Consider the following 21,808-nt stretch of genomic DNA (forward strand, 5'->3'; position numbering starts at 1 on the left):
CCACGTATACAGGAGTAGTTTCAGTTTCAGGGACTGAAAAGAACAATGTTTAGTTTCTTATATGTGTTTTATCAAACCAGCAATGTTATATATTTAGAATAAATAAATAAAATAAACCATAATAATAGTACTTAGATGTTAAAATGATACATGATGTTAAATTTATTACGGTTGTCAAATGCAATTTATTACTCAATAATTTAGGAACAAATGTCAAAGATCTAGAATTGCAAAAATTAAGAATTTGAGATAAATACAATTTATAAGGTGTGAAACTGCTTAAAATATTATAATAACAATTAACGTTTTGATTTGTTTTTTTAATCAATTTGTCAAAAATAAAATACATATGTTATACATTCATACCCTATTATTTGAAAGACAATTAACTCAATTTGGCAAATGTGAGTATATGACCAAACTTAAAAGACACAAGACCACCAAGAATCACTGCCATCAAATTGCGCATCAATATTATCAAGCATGAGCCAAAACCACAATTTCAAAAAAGATGTAAACCAACTAATATTCTGTTAATGAATGATAATGATGAATTTACTACTTAAATACTTTAAATTTACAGAAAACAAAGACTGTTGTAATTGAGTTGCACACCAAGGCTTTAAGTTTCCAATAACTTAAAGAGATATCATTCACTTTCTCATGATCCATTAGAGGCATCACACCTTCATTAAATACAAAGCACATATGATTTAACTTCATCCACTACAAACATAAAAAACTTGAAAACATTCATTATGAAATCGTGACATCATTCATTATCACTCATCTGTGATCAACCTAATAAAAAACACAATAAGATACATGATTTATTCAATTCAATCATAATGCAATTTGAAACTTACCACAAATACACACATATTTTGTGAAGGCTTTCATGAAGGATATCCTTGGTCATTTTGGTTTGATAATTTTGAATCATTATGTATGTCTTTATAAGCCATCAACCTTCTTACAACCTTCACCTGTTAGGTCAAATTTAGTATCAAAGGGGCAGTATAGAACCTTAATATTAACCATTTATATGATAGTTTACAACACAATTGGTTAGAAGCCCTCATTTTAATTGCGGACCGGAGGTTCTTAAACCATTTTAACATATCTCAATTCAGTTCGGGTTACAATGGGCCATTTTAAAAAAGGTCAATTTGGTTGCCCGTCGGAACGTCTTCGGTCAAGACGAGTTCTAGTCAAAACGGGAACGGGCCACTTTTTATCAAAGGTCAATTCGGTTCATTTTAGGACAGTGTAATTTTATAGATTTAATTATAGTAAAAATAAAGAAAAAAGGAAAAAAATAGTTCTGCTGAATAAAACTGCTTTTAAAGCTTTTTAGATGCATACTTTTGAAAATTATAAATTGAACTATAACATGAAAAAAATGTGGTTGCAAATTCAAAGTGGATGAAGAACAAATGACACATTAGTCCCTATTGCACATATTGTGAGGACTTCAGTTAAAATACATATACTTTCATGGTGTTATACACGGTGTATCTATATAATGCATAAAATCTTAAATTATTTTGTTAAAATAATAACTTTATTAAAATAACAAATGACGTTGCGAGTGAAACGAATATGTAATATGCAGTTTGACTTACAAGAGGTCAAATGGTCAAACAGACAACAAACTTCAAATTAAAATTTCTCTATACAAAACAAATATAACTAACCCAATAATGATTCGAAATTCATTACAAACAGCCTAGTAAACTTGCACATCCAAATTCCTGAATTTCCTTCTATCCATGGGCAAGTGAACCAAACCATAAAAAAAGGAACATAAAATACGTATAAATACAGTTGGTCTCGGTTGACCTTGAACACCTTTTGGCATAAATGATTTTAAAAACTATTTTATTGCACTAATACTAAATGAGTTTAAAAAAAATAAATTAGCACTACAAAAAACAGGTCATGCTGAAAAAACTATATTGACCTATTTCCTTTTAACCAGCTTATAAATTCACATGTTTAAACCATTAGAAAAAAAAATCTTAACCTGAATCGAGCAATTAAAAATGTAAAATCATGTCCAAACCAACAAACTAAACCAAAATCGTATAGATAAGAAGGCTGGAATTAGTTTGGTTACCTTAGCTGGAAGCGGTGTTACTGCGGTTTGGTTGGATGCAATGGTTGTATATTTACGTTAAAATGGTTTTTCGGTCAGCTATGAGCAAACATTTTTGAACACGAACAATCATTTCTTAACGAACGAACATGAATAAAAAGACCATTTGTTTAATTGTTCATGTTTGATGGTTTGTTTAGTTAAGGTTAAACAAACTACCAAGCATAGACGATACCATGTATTTAAATGCTTTACCTCTTCTCACAACACTTCCATCCAACATCATTATGTTTCAAATATCAGCCAAGCATCCATCAGTCTGCAAGCAAGAAGAAAGCAATAGTGAACAAAATATAGAGAATGTAAAACTGAACTTAAATATAAAACTTTCAATTTCTTAGGAAGAAAATGAACTTAGAGAAAGAGAGAATACATACGTGAACAAATTAATCACACAATAGCAAAACGTGAAATTGGGGAGTAGACCCCATCAAAATTGTATATTAGATCCTGAAGCCCATTTAGTGAAGCACTGCCATACGGTCCATTTGAACTAAAGACTGGATTCTGATTCGCCACTGGTCTAGTTGGAGCGGCGGTGCTTCCCTTGACAGTTAAATTGGAGATTCCATTGACGGTTGTGTCTACAGAGAACGACGGTTACAAACAAAAAATATCAAGCAAATTAACGGTATATGGTTGAAATTAGTATCTATTAAAATTGGTGATCACGGCCAACACTTCAAAAGCACACCATTATCCTTGCTCCGATATGCTTCTGTATGAATGGCATTAAATACAAACGAAAAATAAAATGTTACTTTAACTGTGAAACTGCAAAAGCAAATTCTGCTACAACTAAATTACAATGAGAAACTTTGTACCACAACAAAAGAAATAACTATATAGCTTTTATCAACGACAATTAATTGAGAAGAAATGATCGATAATTTAATTCATTATAAAACTATGAACCTGTAAGTGAACGGTATTGTTAAAATGTCATCTTCTCCAACTTCAATACAGAGAGCAAGACATGATTCAAGTTCAGACACATGAGGAATCTCAATAACATTTCTCTTAGTAAATCCATCCAATAAGTTAATGTTTGGTTATACAAACCATATTAACTACAAAACATTGTCTATGTTCTAAGAAAACATAAGCATGTTTACTTGATTATTGATCCAAACAAAGACTTAATTGTAATTGATTTCATATTTTTTAAAGATTATTTTGACTACACGCACTCTCTTTAAGGACACCTATTGTGACCATTGTGATGCTAAAAAACTTAACAAACAACATAAATGAGTAACTTATTGAAACAATTCAAAGTTTACCAGACCGAAGATACGGAGCTCACATCCAATGGCAGAGTGGTAGCAACTTCTACTTCCAAGGCTTCGTTATGGTTATCAAGGAAAACAAAACATCCAATGAAAAATACGGTTAGAATCAATAAATTTACTAAGCTGAATGATACATAATTAGGTTGTTTGGTTACGTCGAGCACCATGAATGCAACATCCCTGAAAAACCCCCATCTTTCAACCCAAGAAATTACAAAGATTAACAAATAGTCAGTTCCATTCAACAAACCCATTACGTGTCACAAATCCTTCCTTCGTAACATTCCTAATCAAACAAGCATAAAGCATAAAGCTAATCCATTGTTGCCAACAAAGGAAGAGTGATTAAGAATATGGCAAAGAGAAAAATATGAATGAGATTGAAGATCCGCAGTACCTTGGCGATGGAGCATCATGAAGCTTCTTCAAATAAACATTAAAATATTTTTCTCCGATTACACCCCTCTGCCACCTAGGGTTCATAAATAGAAAAAAACCTAGATCGTGAATCAAAGAGTGTGTAGCGATTGTTGACTTTGGTGTCGGAAGGCTTGAAGATGGGGGAAACATAGTGAAGCAAGCCATCGGTAAAACAGAGAACGAAAGTAGGTGTAGTTTTTGAACTTTTGAATCCTCGTCCAATTGTAAATTACCCGCGTGATAAAGGTTTTGAACTTTTGACTTGAGTTTGACTCATGCAACAATGAGTTGTACAATAAGCTTCAACATTCTCTTTCTTATATTTTTTGATTTCTTTTTGTTTCCTCTTTCTAACAAGTTGATATTGTTCCTAAAATAATGTATACTAGGATAGTACCCGTGTTACACATGGGATGAAAATAGATAAATAACAAAATCAATATAGACAACCATAAATTTTCATAAATAGGTAACCATATATTAATATTAAGATGACCTAAACAAAATATTAGAGAGTAACATTATTTACATAAAAAGTTAATAGTTATGCAAATTTGTCTATATTAGCAAAGTCATGAAAACATTTAAACTGTATTATCCTAGTATGAACTTCAAAATTTTCTATCCAATCGAGTCCCCGATTAGTTTTAAACTGTATTATCTAATTTCAACCGGTGTTTAGCATACCAACCTGTTAAGTATTAAACTAAAATTGTAAGGACCCGAACCCGGTAAACCTACTTTAACGTCGGATTTATTCATAAACGCAGTTCTTAAAATCAGAGTTAATTAAAACTTTCGCGGAAACGTCAACTTAAAGCATTCATTACAAATCATTATCTTTACTTTGATACCATAACACAAAACATTATATTTAAAACATTGTTTCTTCCATCTTCAGATGCTAGCCGTTCAATCTATGCCATGTGCCATCCTCATGCTATACTCGTTAATCTGCTCACCTGCGTGCATACTAAAAGTCAGCTACGCTGAGAGAGTTTTAGTTAATCAAGCAACTTATCATACGACCACTACAAGCATTATATACGTATCCGAAGACACATAGTCCACTATCTAACCTGCTCACCTTACCACTTAACCTCTTATTTACCCCTATATCCTAGCCACTTTAATAACGAATATCGTTACGCCACTATGCCACTTTAATAACGAATCACGTTATGCCACTTTAATAACGAATAACGTTATGCCACTTTGCCACTTTAATAACGAAGTCACGCATAGGCTTACCCTTTCACGTACTATCGTCATGCCACTAGCACCCTTACTAGACCCTTGCTACTTCTATCACGCCCTACCTCTACTTGTCTACAACACACTTTATATCATTACATCATTTACATAATAACCAAGTCACATGAAAACATTTACACACACTAATAACCACTTGGGGATCATTCCCAAATGACGGTACACGCAATATCTGAAGATCGTTCGCACACCGACTAACGTTACCTTCCTTGTCTATACATGCAATATCCGAAGATCGTTCACGCACTAACAGACATCCATTCATAACATACATAAATATATCACATCATCATTATAGCATACACTTACCACTTAAGGTAAGTGTATTCACACTTCACATCGAGTATGCACACAACCCTAAAAACATAATAAGGAAGTGGGGCTAGAAACTCACCTGAACTCGGTTACGTTCACTGCTAAAGGTTATTCCTTTCTTGAGCTGTGCACGGCTAACTGTATAATAATTACCTGTATAAATTAACTATTACTACTTATTGTATTTCTAGTTGAATTACATCCCTCAACGGACGGGGGGCGCTCCCCTGGCAGCTGGGTCTAGGGGCGGCAACCCCTAGAAGGGTCCAAGGGGCAGAGCCCCTGGCTGGGGTCGAGCTGTCTTAACTGTCTTAACACACTTTTCATTAGGATTTTAAATTATTATTTTATTCTCTAACTCAATTTTCATAACGAATTAAGCCTAATTCGTTATCAGATCACAGTCTAATTCGTTATCATATCACAGTCTAATTCGTTATCTTTCCTTAGCTGATTCGTTATACTTGTTCGTCACCTTTCATAACGAATTGGACCTTTATAACGAATTGGTCCTTTAACGAACTAAACCCATAACGAACTGGGGTTCATTCATCAGTTCTCGATAACGAACTGCTTAACGAATTGGGCTAGTTCATCATCCTTTTATTAACGAATTGACATAGAGAATTAAGGCTTATTCGTTATCCTCCCTTAACGAATTGGCATAACGAACTAAGGCTAGTTCGTCAAACTTACGCTAACGAATCAAGACCCATTCGTTAAGATCCCTCTAACGAATTATGTTTAGGTCAGAGAATGTCAGAACATTCTCTGACATAAACTCTAACCTCATACCAGCCGACTCAGGCGCCGCCTTTCTGGCGCTGCTTCGCCAGAAAACCGGGATTTCGCCGGAAAAGCGAGATCTCGCTCGTTTCACCACCGTTTTCACCGTTTTTCGTCCCGTTCGATCCAGATCTGAGCTAGGGTGATCCCTAAGTTCATCTTAGGTTGGGTTTATACCCGATTCCACCCGGATCTCGTGACTTCAACGGTTAACGGTTTCAGCTCGTCGTTTCGTGACTAAATCTAACGGGTTTGGATCTCTACAATAACATACTATCATTACCTCGGGTCGGGATCGATTCTTCTTCGTGGTTTCGGCTAGAGAGAGAAAGTAGGATGAGAGGGAGCTAAGTGTGTGTTTTGGGCGGTGTATGGAATATGTGTAAATGAATGATTTAGGCATAATGAAGGTATTTATATGATGGGTCATGGGTTTGAGCCCATGGTCTATCTTCCTTCCATTTTCACCCAAGTCCATTACCCATATTACTTAACCCAACACAAGCCCGACTCGTATTAACCCATACTTAATCTTTTTATTTTCCCACTAACCCGAGTAAACCTTTCCCACCAATATTAAATAATATAATTAATATTACTTTTGAAATTTTGGGATGTTACAAAAATGTTAATGTATGTCATAATGAGTTTACGTTAACATTAATATCTAGAAGATTATGTAATACTAAAAAAAATATGTGAATGTAATTAATACCATAGAAATATAGACAATCATAAAATTTCACAAGTAAACATTTAGAAAATCATAAATTTAACATAACTTTATAACCGCAATCTTAAGAATTCATATGCTTTTTAAAAAAATGGAACAAACTGGTCATCAAAATCATAATATTTTTTCACTGTCATATTAAACAAACACACATAATAAACATAACTTAGTAACCAAACTATTGATTAATCAGATTGTCTTAATACAAGCTTAATTCTAAAACAAACTAAATATACACATAAAAAGGAGAGACCAAAAGAAGATATTGTAACATCCTAAATATTCTAATATTAAATAAAGAAAGTCGCGTTTAGATATCGTGTATTAATATTTAACTAATATTAAATATAGAAAAGATCATGGACTTGGAATAATTAAAAGGATTAAAGAGTAATGAGCTTTAAGGGGTATAAATACTCCCTTAAACCAACCTAAAACCCTAACTCTCATTCCATCCTTTTCATAATTCTTTACACACACTCAAGAACACACACACACCTCCATCACCTTACATACGGCCGCAAGGAAGAGAGAAATGAGATCGAACGTCGAATATAGATAGGTCTTTAATATACAAGATATATACAAGATCTAGAGTTCATAATCTAGCCAAACGAGACCACATAGAACACCTAAAGCTATGTCTTTTACCTTTAAGTTTATGTTTTTAGGATCGGTTAGTCTTGAAACTTAAACCAAGATTAGATCGGTTATGAACAAAATATAAAGTTGACAACTTGATCCTAAAATGGAGCTTAACGAACTCATACGCATGAACGGCTCGTTAAAAGTAACCCTAGATCTAGTTTGGATGTTATATGATTAAAGGTCCAAACTTTATGATTTCCCGAGTCAAGTCTTACACGGAAATGGTCACGAGATCATTTAAGGGGTAGGACGGCATCATGTTAAAGGTTTATATGTTAAACAACAACAATAATAATAATGATGATAATAATAATAATAATACTAATACTAATACTAATACTAATACTAATACTAATACTAATACTAATACTAATACTAATAATAATAAACGAACAGTGGGTTGAGTCCCAATTGACCCAAATCCAACTGCCCAATTCTCATACAAAAACTTTGTAAAATACACGGCTCGCATACATTTGTAAATACCAATACGCTATACACACAATCGCATCGCTTATACAGACTTCGATTACAACGAGCACCAGACTTGTTTACATTGAAAGTCGCTCACTTTATGAACTCGCTTACAATACACTTGGAACACACTGAGCCGAAATTCGTATACATTAACCTTAAGCCAATTTCAATGTATTATCGATTACAAGCAAGCTCGATTACAGTACATACACAGTCGCATATAATTACAATATGTATATACATGCTCGCATACACCTGCAATACCCAATTACATGTTGATTCGATTACGTTCACTGTAACTCGCATACAGTAGCTCGATTACAATATGGCCGATTACAAGGCCTTATCGGCTATGAGATGGATCGATTAGAATATTGGATCGATTACAATTGTGATCGATTGCACTTAAGAGACTCGAATACAATCCAGATCAATTACAAGGGAGCTATACCCTATACTTGCATACAAGGGAAGATCGATTGCCAAGAACCAGTCCTTATAATCAACAGATTAATCGATGTTTTGGGAGGGAACTCGTTTACTGGGAACGACTGTTAGAAGAACAAAAATGAAGAAAGAAGAAAATGGATATGATGGTTTGTTTAAGACAAGGATGGTTTGGGATTCTTTTATTAATATTCAGTCCAAACACTAGCCCAAGCCCAACTACAAACCCAAATCCTAATACACCCCAACACTCGGTCACTTACAGTTCGATTACATTACGAAGTGATTTGATTAATTTGTAATTGATCTCGTTGAGAACCCGAGAGTACGTATAAGTATAAAGAGATACTCGCTTACGTGTACACCTAAGATCACACTTGGAGGTCCACAAGTATGGGATAGCCCGCGTGTCCTATACATACACATATACATCTAAATACGAACATACTTATAAACACATGACAGTTACGTGGAGGGACGTGAATTTGATAAAGAAAAGAATACTATAATAATATTAAAAGAATCCAAAAAAAGTCTTATATTAATAATAAAATGTTTAAAGAAAAGAAAAAAAATAGTGCTAATGGGAAGAACCGTATGCCTTAGGGTTTAACAATACAATAAACCAAATATAAATTAATCTAACCCTGTATCATTTGACTACCCCAGACTTAACCGTTTCGGGTTAAATACCATTAGAACAAGTATTAATACGTGTAACCGATATACGGTTAGCAGAGCTCAGCTAAAGAAGGGAATTACTGTAAACAGAGAAAGAAACAAGATCCAGTTGAGTTTCTAGCCCCATTTATTGTTATGTTTTCAGGGATGTGTGCATACTCAATGTGACAGTTAATACACTTACCTTAAATGGTAAGTATATGCCATGTATGATATTTGTGATAGATATGATTGATTGCTTGTCGGTACGTGAACGATCTTCGGATATTGCACATACTATCAGTTTATAAATAAAGATATGAATATTGTATGTAATGTAAGAATGATGTATGAACGTTATGAAAGAAAGCTTGTCAGTACGTGGACGATCTTCGGATATCGCACGTATTGCCAAGGGAAGAGATTAGTTCCTTACATGGACATTAAATAATAGTTTATATACAATGTTCATTCTATGGATAATATATTGAGTTCCTTGCATGGACAATTTATAATGTTCCTTCTATGGATAGCATACTGTTCTTTCTATGGATAGTGTAGTGTTCCTTCTATGGATAGCATAGTGTTCCTTCTATGGAGAATATATATATATATATATATATATATATATAGTACGGGTAATAGTAATAGTTCTTTTAATAGATATTACGTGAAGTTCCTCTTATGGATATTTATACAAGGTTAAGTTAATAATACGTGTCTTCGGATACGGGAAGAAATGTATGAGAATGAATGGTATGTTTCCTAATTAACTAGAACTCACTCAGCGTAGCTGACTTTTAGTATGCACTCAGGTGATTATGATTGATGAGCTAGCGTGAGAAGGGAACATGGCATGGATTGAAAGGCTGACATCTTAAGATAGAAGAGAAATGGTGTTTTAATTATGATTTTGTGTATTATGTTTTAACGAAAAGATTGAATTTTCGTATTGATTGATTAAAGTTAACGTTTCCGCGAAAGTTTAAATAAACTCTGATTTGTAGAACTGCTTTTATGAATAAATCCAATGTCAAAAGTGAGGCACCGGTAACGGGGCCTTACAAGTTGGTATCAGAGCAAAATTCGAGAGATTTAAGCATCCTACATGCTTAGACTCGAACAGAGAATGGAATTTTAGTAAGAAGATGCCAGTTCAAGAATGTCATATGTCACTCAAGCAAGCTCAGTAACGGTAAAGTATATGGTTAAATAATGTGTAAGGATGCTAGCTTAATCGCTAAAGGAAGGATATATGCAGTTTAGGGATATGATTAATTGATTGTTTGATTGATTAACTGTTTAAAAGTAGAAACTAGCACAAGTGAAATCATAAAGGGAAGTATGTAGAACCTGAGAAGTAATGCAAATACTTAATTACACTTGCCCACTGTCATTAACTACTTAACTTACGAATCATGTGCTAAATAATTCCTGGAGTTATGACGTTTGTGTTTTCCCTTTTAGAATACGATGGCAGGAACGGGAGGAGTTACTGGAGCTGGAGGAATTGTGAGAGCTGAAGGTCGCACTGGGCGTCGTGGCAGGCCTCGTCGTGTCCGACAACCTTCGGTTGAAACAGCTTCCAACACCAGATATGAACGAAGCGCAGCTGGAAGAAATCCGAACAACAACGAAGGGGTTCAACTTGATCCCATGATTCAAGCAGCTATTGTTCAAGCTGTAGCCACTTCTGTGAAGAACTTGACTCCTGAAGGGTCGGTTAGAAGCCGTGAAAGAACTACTGAAGGGGCTGGCGGAGATGGTAAGAAGGATGGTGAGAGAGAGAAAGAGGAGTCGAGTGTGGTTAGGTATGTGAAGGTCGATGACAGGAAAAGAGGCCGAGGTGGGTGCAACTATAAGTCCTTCAAAGGCTGTGACCCGCCAAAGCTAACTGGTTTGGGAGACGCAATCCCTACTCTCCAATGGATAACTACGATGGACAAGGTTATCCGAATCAGCGATTGTCGTCCCGACCAAGAAGTGGGGTATGCTACACAGTCCTTTGGTGATGAGGCTATGTATTGGTAGGAAGGTGTGGAGCAGAGAAAGACTCGAGATGATATTAAGGTGATGAGATGGGATGATCTGAAAGAGTTGGTGATGATGAGGTTCAGTGCTTATGCCGAAGTTGAAAGAGCTGAGATGAAGTTCCTGAACTTGAAAGCGGGAAAGATGACCCACTGGGAGTATACTACTGAATTCAACCGCATGTCTAGGCTGGTACCTGACATGGTGAACACTGAAGCTAAGAGGGTCAAGTGTTACATCAGAGGACTTCCACAGAATGTTCGCACTTTGGTTAAGGCTAGTAAACCCACAACGTTTGACTCAGCTGTGGAATTGGCCGAGATGGTTTATTGAGGACCTTGCCACCAGTGAAGGGGAGAAGACTGAACCAAAGCCAAAAACCAAATGAAGCTAACGGACAGGATCCACGTAAGAAGAAGGCTAGGCATGAGGAGTTCAATGTTTGTGAAAAATATGGAAAGAAGCACCCAGTTGGATGCAGAATGGGATTAGGTGTTTGCTATAGGTCTGGGAAAGCAGGACATTCCTCCTGGGAGTGCAAGAATCGCCTTAATTTTCATAACTGTGGAGGGCATGGACACCTAGCGAGGGACTGCAAGAAGCCAAAGGACTAGAGCATAGTAGTGAAGAATGCTTGAGAATAGTTCCTCTGTTTGCTTAGAGAAGACCATTACAGAAGGCTAGCTTCTAGCCATAAGTTTAATTTACGTTTGACTTTTTAATGACTCGATGCGTGTTGTTTTGTATTGAAGTTTAGACTGGTGTTTATTAATTATATGAACTGTCTTAGATGCATGATTACTTATGTTATGATAAAATGTCGTTTTAACCAATAGTGTTAGATAGTACGAAACAACGTTCCTTGAAAGAACGAGACGAGACTTGGTACATCGAGGGCCTCATGGACAAGCTACCGCGAATAGCTAAAACCTGTGAACGTCGCTCGGTGACTGCAAAGTCAGGAGAAAGAAGGATAACCCAGAAAACAAGACGATTCGGCAAGTGTGTGAATATTAGAAGTGTTCCCCTTACAAGGAATAAGCTAGTCCCCGAAACCTCTTTAAGAAGGGAAGACTTATAACATCCTAAATATTCTAATATTAAATAAAGAAAGTCGCGTTTAGATATCGTGTATTAATATTTAACTAATATTAAATATAGAAAAGATCATGGACTTGGAATAATTAAAAGGATTAAAGAGTAATGGGCTTTAGGTCCATGGGCTTTAAGGGGTAAAAATACCCCCTTAAACCATCCTAAAACCCTAACTCTCATTCCATCCATTCCATAATTCTCTACACACACTCAAGAACACACACACACACCTCCATAACCTTATATACGTCCGCGAGGAAGAGAGAAACGAGATTGAACGTCGAATATAGAGAGATCTTTAATATATAAGATAAATACAAAATCTAGAGTTCATAATCTAGCCAAACGAGGCGACATAGAACACCTAAAGGTATGTCTTTTACCTTAAAGTTTACATTTTTAGGATCGGTTAGCCTTGAAACTTAAACCTAGATTAGATCGGTTATGAACGAAATATAAAGTTGACAACATGATGGTCACAAGAGCGTTTAAGGGGCAGGATGGCATCATGTTAAAGTTTTATATGTTAAAAAAAAAAAAAATAATAATAATAATAATAATAATAATAATAATAATAATAATAATAATAATAATAATAATAACAATAATAATAAACGAACAGTGGGTTGAGACCCAATTGACCAAAACCCAACTGCCCAATTCGCATACAAATACTTAGTGAAATACACGGCTCGCATACAATTGTACATATCAATACGCAGTACACACACTCGCATCGCTTATACAGACTTCGATTACAACGAGCTTCCACCAGACTTATTTACATTGAAAGTCGCTCACTTTATGAACTCGCTTACAATACACTTGGAACACACTGAGCCAAAATTCGTATACAATAACCTTAAGCCAATTTCAATGTATCATCGATTACAAGCAAGCTCGATTACAATACATACACAGTCGCATACAATTACAATATGTATATACATGCTCGCATACATCTGCAAGACCTGATTACAAGGTGATTCGATTACATTCATTTTAACTCGCATACAGTAGCTCGATTACAATATGGTCGATTACAAGGCCTAATCGGCTATGAGATGGATCGATTACAATATTGGATCGATTACAATTGTGATCGATCGCACTTAGGAGACTCGAATACAATCCAGATCGATTACAAGGGAGCTATACCCTATACTCGCATACGAGGGAAGATCGATTGCCAAGTACCTATCCTTATAATCAGCCGATTAATCATCATCGGTTACTTTGTAAGCGATGTTTTGGGAGGGACTCGTTTACTGGGAACGACTGTTAGAAGAACAAAAATGAAGAAAGAAGAAGATGGATCCGATGGTTTGATTAAGACAGGGATGGTTTGGGCTTCTTTTATTAATATTCAGTCCAAACAATAGCCCAAGCCCAACTACAAACCCAAATCGTAATACACCCCAACACTCGGTCACTTACAATTCGATTACATTACGAAGTGATTTGATTAATTTGTAATTGATCTCGTTGAGAACCCGAGAGTACGTATAAGTATAAAGAGATACTCGCTTAAGTGTACATCAAATATCACACTTGTAGGTCCACAAGTATTGGATAGCCTGCGTGTCCTATACATACACATATATGTCTAAATACGAACATACTTATAAACACATGACAGTTACGAGGAGGGACGTGAACTCGATATAGAAAAGAATATTATAATAATATTAAAAGAATCCATAAAAAAGTCTTATATTAATGATAAAATGTTTAAATAAGAGAAAATAATAGTGCTAATGGGAAGAACCGTATGCCTTAGGGTTTAAAAATACAATAAACCAAATATAAATTAATCTAACCCTGTATCATTTGACTACCCCAGACTTAACCGTTTCGGGTGAAATACCATTAGAACAAGTATTAATATGTGTAACCGATATACGGTTAGCAGAGCTCAGCTAAAGAAGGGAATTACTGTAAACTGAGAAAGAAACAAGATCCAGGTGAGTTTCTAGCCCCATTTCTTGTTATGTTTTCGGGGTTGTGTGCATACTCGATGTGACTGTTAATACACTTACCTTAAATGGTAAGTGTATGCCATGTATGATATATGTGATAGATATGATTGATTTCTTGTCAGTACGTGAACGATCTTCGGATATTGCACGTACTGTCAGGTTATAAATAAAGATATGAATATTGTACGTAATGTAAGAATGATGTATGAACGTTATGAAAGAAAGATTGTCGGTACGTGGACGATCTTCGGATATCGCACGTATTTCAAAGGGAAGAGATTAGTTCCTTACATGGACATTAAATAATAGCTTATATACAATGTTCCTTCTATGGATAGCATAGTGTTCCTTCTATTGGATAGTGCAGTGTTCTGTCTATGGAGAGCATAGTGTTCCTTTTATGGAAAGTATATAGAGTGTTCCTTCTATGGAGAATATATATATATATATATATATAGTACGGGTAATGGTAATAGTAATAGTTCTTTTAATAGATATTACGTGACGTTCCTCTTATGGATATTTATACAAGGTTAAGTTAATAATACGTGTCTTCGGATACGGGAAGAAATGTATGAGAATGAACGGTATGTTGTCTGATTAAGTTAATAGAACTCACTCAGCGTAGCTGACTTTTAATATGCACGTAGGTGAGTATGATTGATGAGCTAGCACGAGGATGGCACATGGCATGGATTGAAAGGCTGACATCTGAAGATAGAAGAGAAATGGTGTTTTAATAATGATGTCGTGTATTATGTTTTAAAGAAAAGATTGAATTTTTGTATTGAATGATTAAAGTTAACGTTTTCTCGAAAGTTTAAATAAACTCTGATTTATAGAACTGTGTTAATGAGCAAATCCAACGTCAAAAGCGAGACACCGGTAACGAGGCCTTACATATATAAATATGTCGGAGTCAAATTTACCAACCATCAACTTCTTCAAAATTTCACCAAAAAAGCAAATTACCTTCACAACCTGACAAGCAAAATAAACTATCATGGAAGTTTATTGTACGTTTTTGGAAGTTTTTAGTTATGAACTAAACTAATAGCTAAAACAGAAAACACAAAGTAAACAATGAAAGTAAAAAAAATTAGAGTAATCAACTACACAACTAAGTTATTGAATAAGTGTTACCTTAAATTTAATTTTCAGATTCCAAAGAGTTTAGAAGATCATCAAAATTTGACTCATAGTTCTCACACTCTAACAACCGTTTTACCTTCTCACTAACTTCATTTTCCAAATCCAAATGTGTCCTTTATTTTCTAACATTAGCAAGCTTCAAGTGATTCAAATCTCTTAAAAGAAACATATCGTTAGATTCTAATATTGATTTAGGATGGTACCCGTGTTACACACGGTGGATCATATTTAAAACAAAATATATATGTAACATCATATAAATTTTTTGAAATGAAAATGTTGTACTTAAAAATAAATAATACTTTTACATGAATTATAAGACATCATAACGTATTTGAATCAAATACAAAAACATACAAAGGCTAACAAAGATAAATGAAAAGTTAGAATATTTTATAACTTATACCATCAGTACAACAATAAGCAAACAAAGGAAATTAGTCTCCAAATCAATAAAAATATTCTACAATGTTGATTCAACAAAACTTCTATCTCAATGTTGATTCAAAAGATAAACTCTATCTAAGACATTTATTACACATCAATAACTGTAATGTTTATTACTCTCTAAGATAATACCCGTGTTTATTTACACATCAATTTTAACATTGATTACACATCAATGTTAAAAGATAAACAATATATAAGAAATTTCTTTTTTATAAGTATATTATAACATTATGCTGCAAAACAAACTATTATAACAATCAGAAACCTAAATTTAGTCTTTCATATACTATAATTAATTGATCTTTAAAATAAAGTCTTAATCAGTATTCAATAACATGTTAATTTTTATTCAAGTGTGTTTGACACATAGTTGTTTCATAATATATATCATTCAGGAATTAGCCAAAGCTTTCTCATCCATTTTTTATAACTCTTTTGTGGATAAATTATGTTAAATAATTATTGAATACGTATAATAATAAATAATATATTGAAGAAAACAAATATTTAACATTAGGTTGGCCTAACCAAAATACTAAAGAGTAAGATTGTATACATAAAAAGTTAATAGTTACACAAACTTGTCGATATTAGCAAAGTCATGAAAATGTTTAAATCGTATTATCCCAACATGAACTTCATAAATTTCCGTCCAAAAACAAAAGCATTTTGCTTTAGAACCTGAAAAACAAAGCAAACCAGGCAACCTGATTAAGTATGAAACGAAAATGTTAATGTATATCATAATGAGTTTATGTTAACATTAATATCTAAAGGATTATGTAAAACTAAAAACAAAATGTGTGAATGTAATGCTTACCATATAAATATAGACAAACATAAAATTTCATAAGAAAACATTTTAGAAAATCATAAATTTAACATAACTTTATAACCACAATCTTAAAAATTAAGATGTTTTTTTTAACAAAAATGCAACAAACTAATCATCAAATCATAATATTTTTTCACTATCATTTTAAGGAAACACACATATTAAACATAAGTTAGGATAGTACCTGTGTTACACATGGTGGAACATATTTAAAAACATAAGATATATGTAACATCATATAAATTTAATGAAATGCAAATGTTGTAGTTATAAATAAATAATAATTTTACATGAATTATAAGATATCATAATTTTTCAATATTCATTCCTTAAATAAAAATAATATATTTTTATTTAAGCATTACTAAATATTTAAAGTTATTATGATTTTAATGTCACATTCAACTAAATCTATTAATATATTTATTTCTAAATGTCAAAAATAATATATATATATATATATATACTAAAATACATATAGGAGGGGCAAAAGAGTCATTTTAACAAAAGTCATAAAAATAACAGTTTTACAAATTAAGAAGCTTAAGGTACAACTCTTAAAACATCTTATTGAAATCCCGCTTAGATTTTACATCTGACCCAATTTCAAAATTTGAATCCCCATCCAGGTTTTCTACCAAAAGTTTATCCAAAATCCATATCAAACTAATTGCGTCTCTCTTTCTCTCTCTCTCTCTCTCTCTCTTTGCGCAATTGCAACTTGCATAAACGAGTTTGATAGCAACCAGCTGTGTTTGTTCATCGCAATTGTAAATTCAGCTGCTGCCAATACTCTGTCCACCGTCTCCATGGAACTTTAGATTTGGCTTTTCTCTATTTCAGTTGCGTTTTAGTGTGTGTGTGTGTGTGTTTTTCACCACTTTTCTTTTATTATTTGACCTAATTAGTCTTTTCAATTTGGGGATTCCTAACCCTATATTATTCGATTTGGTGTAGGGGCATCAATTGCCACCGTCACTAGCTGGTTGTTTGGAAGGTGCTTCACTGAACGAGTTGGAAAATCTGGGAGGTTCACGGAACGGTAATGTGCTTCACCAAAGATGATTTTTAAATTCGTTATTGATTTTGGGTGTGGTCGGTTTGAATTCTTAGTTATTTACAGATTATTTGCTTCTTAAGTTTATATTTTTGATTAATTTTGCATTTAATTTATGTTATATGATGGTATATACGTTAATGTTTATAGCTGGACACATTAATCGATGTGATATCTAAATGTGATTTGTTATTGTTGGTAGCAAATATGGAGTATAATAATTTGAATAATAGTTATGATGATATAATTGTTGCAGGTGTGCATCCGGTGTTGGCATCACATAATCGACGTATCGCTGAAAAGGATGCAACCGAGGGGTGGTGTCTTGCATGTCAGACACCTTATGAGAAGATTAAAGTTGTAGGGTTGGAGGCAGATTTTCAAAGGTTAAAATACATTTTGGTTTGTAATTTTGACCGACACATTTGTGTATATAGATATATAATCAGTGGTTGTTGTGTATAAGGTGGTTATCAAAGGGAAAGTAAAAAAATGAAGGAAATGGCGTATGTCATTGGAATGCTTCTTGATCTTGCTCACGAAGATGTACGCACCTTTCAACCTTTTTGTTTTTATTATTTGTAATTTTTTGTGCTTGTAAGATATAATTTGTTGCAGCGAAAAGTGTATTTTGTTCAAGGGCTGTGCAACAATTGCTGATTTGAGAACCTCTTTGTTCACTTGTCTAATGGTTTGTGTATATTATATGTAATTATAACTTTGGAAAAAGAAGTTATGAGAAACTAACATTCATTATTAATATAAAAACAACAGTCAATCAAGGCAATAGTTGGTGTTGCTGGTGTTATGAGCCAACAATACAAGACATTTATCGATCAATATGTAAAAACTATAATTGTGATGCTACATTTCATCTTTCTGGTGTTTTTTTCTCTTTAAAGATATACAGTGCAGTTACGGTTCTCAGACTTTTCAGTGACTAAGATCTGACGACAATATTTCTTGTTCAACGATTCAGGTAAAACCCTACACTCACATTGGATTTAATCAGTATATAAACATATGTTAAAATCGGATCCCTAACTTTGTCTTATTTTTCGGGCCAAGCTAGGGTGTACGTCACACTTCGGCAAGAACTCCGGACAATTAAATCCATTGTACAAGCGTGATGAGGTTGCTCAGTTCATGCCATTGGCTGAGTAAGGTATCGTTTAAGTTATTAGTTTAGTGTTTCTAATTTCTGGTTTATTTAAGGTAAATTTTTTGAGGTTGGTCGATCAGTTTTTGTAGATCTTTGTTTTTGAAGAATTAGATGTCATTTTATGTTAATTAGGTATCGAATGCCAATCTAAATACTTTAGCACCAACTAATATTTAAAATGGAAATGCTAAGCTGATTTCATTTTATTGTAATACATATATAATGTAATCATACCTACCATCCAAATTAGGCATGTAAACGAACTGGACGATCAGTTAACCGATCATTCTTGCAAAACTTTTCCTTATAAGTTATTTTATTTTTTATATTTATAGTTTTCTATTTCTTTTTTAAATGCATCTTGGCATTCACAGATCCTCTTGTTGTTTACAGATTATGCTTCAGGATGTTGAGGGTTCGAGAAGTTAAAAGAAAAGGCTAGACAAGCTGTAGAACGGGTTAACCGGGAGGCCCGTGAAAGTGTATATGTTTAGACCTGTTTCATCGAGGTATCACCCAGATTTCTTTTTTCATATTTATGTTTTGAAATATATTATTAAATGGGCCATGCTTGCTGGTTGGGAGGTCCATCTTAACATGAATTGAAATTTTGGACTTGAACAAGGCATTCATATTTGATGGATGGTTGGTTTACTGTTCAGATAAAAATCTAATCAAACAAAAACCGGACTGGCCGTAAAGATCATGTTAACTGTATATTATTTTCGTATGTTTCATCACATTTTTATCTTAGTTTATCAACCAAATTTATAAAAATTTTGTTGAACGGGTCGTGTTCGCAACCTGGCAGGTCCGCATTAACGTGAATCCAAACTTTTGATTAGAACACGACCTACACATGAACCGGACACGAAATTTAGATTCGAGGGTTGGTTCGGTTTATAGTTTAGATTAAAGAAACGAAACAAACAACTTGGTCTCTCCACAAAGATCATGCTAATCATATTTACTCTCTTACGATTTGTTAGTTTTCCAAAAACCAATTCAAAACCTACAGCTCCTGAGTCCTGACTAATTGAGCCAACCAGACATTATAAACCCCAAACTAACCCTTGCAAAAAAGTTTGGAACTGTACATAATAAATTAGCATGATTTGCTCTTATTTATTGAAATTTTTAGTGCTTTGTTTGGGGAGCTCGTGACGTTGATGGTAGAAGAAATAGGGTTGGTAGTTGATGTAGATGGCTTTAATATTGCTATAATTGACAGTTTAAATAAGTGCGGTCGCTATAATTGACAATTTGAAGTTCACTTGGAATGAGGTATGTACACATGCCCATTCTCTTCATTTTTATATTTGCCAGCTCAGCACCACAGTAATGCACTAATGGTATTGAACTTTTCACGACCGAGCTGTAACAAGCCAAGCTAATTCAGTTTGTAACAAGCCAATGTTGGCGAGGTTCATTTCTTAGGATTATTTAGCTTGCTCACTCATTGGCTCATTTAAATTTAATAATTCATTCTTAATTATAATACATATAAAAACTACCTCGGATCTTTGGCTTGCAATCTGGTTTGTAGTTAGCAGCAAAAAAACAAATCATTTTTCTAAAATACACATGATCATGTTAAATTACGCTATGTCTAAGACCTGCCGAATTGTAACGTCTTCGAAATGCCTTTCGACGCTTATCATGCTATAAATTGATCTGAACAAACCCTTACAGAATATTCAAAAAGTTGGAGTTGTATCAACGGATGAACAAATAAAAAATATGTACTCCATATTACCCCTGGATATAAATATGTTTTTTAACATATTTTTTTTTTGTTTTTGGTGTACTGCAGGGGTGAAGGGAAGTTGGAATGACAATTTCGTATGAACTATGTGGAATCTTTGTTTTTAACTGATGTATCTCAGGCTATCATCTCCAACCACGATATACCAACACCGTTCACAATCTTTGCAAGTCTCTTAAGGCGACATCGGCTTATTGGGTCCTGCATGGCCACTGTAACTGGATTTACAAGTGTCATACAATAAAAGTAACACGACTTGATGCGCAACAGTAGTTGCAAAGATCACCAGGCTATGATACTTCAAATCGGTCATCACATTTAGACGCAATGGTACGATGCTCAAATATGTGACACATGAGAAAAAAACTACAGTCATCTATTTATTAACTTGTTACTTTTAATAATTTAATATTATATCGTGTTTATATGAATCATAGAGATTATTAATGCTACATATGGTAAGACCCAAATATGGGATCGAGTAACACCATCGGGTTCTGACTATGATATGGATTACAGGATGATTTCAATTTCATAACAGAAGCTGCCAGATTGGCAGAGAAGTTGGCTGGTAATTTTCTTAGCTCTTGATCAAAATGTTAATTTTTTTTATTATATTGCTGGAGTATTTTAATTTCAGAAGATCTATTTGTGATAATCAGGGTCGTTGCTTGAAGTTCAATAAATGAAGTCAAAGGATTTTCCTAATTTAAGGTTTTAGCTTTGTCACTTGGAGTGGACGATAGATAGAAAGTTTAATTGTAGTTTGAATTTGTTCGAGCTTTGACCTGATGTATGCGAATTTTATCTAGAATGTAAGGATATGTAATAATATTTGTCATCAAAGTTAATATGAAACTGTGTTTTGCGATTTGCACATAACCTAATTGTCATATCCGAAGTCGTATTCAGAATCCCGCCGCATCACGCGGGTACCTACTAGTATATATATATATATATAGGGGTGGGATCTAGAGAGAACTCCTCTTAAAGAGAGAACTAAAAAACTAGTAAAGAATTATTTTTAACTATTTTTAAAAAATTATTTTGTGATTTTTTTCTTTTCTCCTTCTA

At 33.8% G+C, this 21,808-nt stretch overlaps 1 long non-coding RNA gene across 1 annotated transcript; it reads left to right on the forward strand.

Moving 5' to 3' along the window:
• The first annotated feature begins 18,734 nt into the window (after positions 1–18,734).
• On the forward strand, positions 18,735–20,191 carry LOC143557802 (uncharacterized). The gene is made up of 3 exons (XR_013139633.1): positions 18,735–18,972; positions 19,363–19,478; positions 20,111–20,191. It is a non-coding gene; the product is annotated as an uncharacterized LOC143557802 (long non-coding RNA).
• The last annotated feature ends 1,617 nt before the right edge of the window (positions 20,192–21,808 follow it).

Source organism: Bidens hawaiensis, unplaced genomic scaffold (genome assembly GCF_021521415.1).
Source record: "Bidens hawaiensis isolate Kalapana, Puna unplaced genomic scaffold, B.hawaiensis_p1.1 tig00019196_1, whole genome shotgun sequence".
NCBI lineage: Eukaryota > Viridiplantae > Streptophyta > Magnoliopsida > Asterales > Asteraceae > Bidens > Bidens hawaiensis.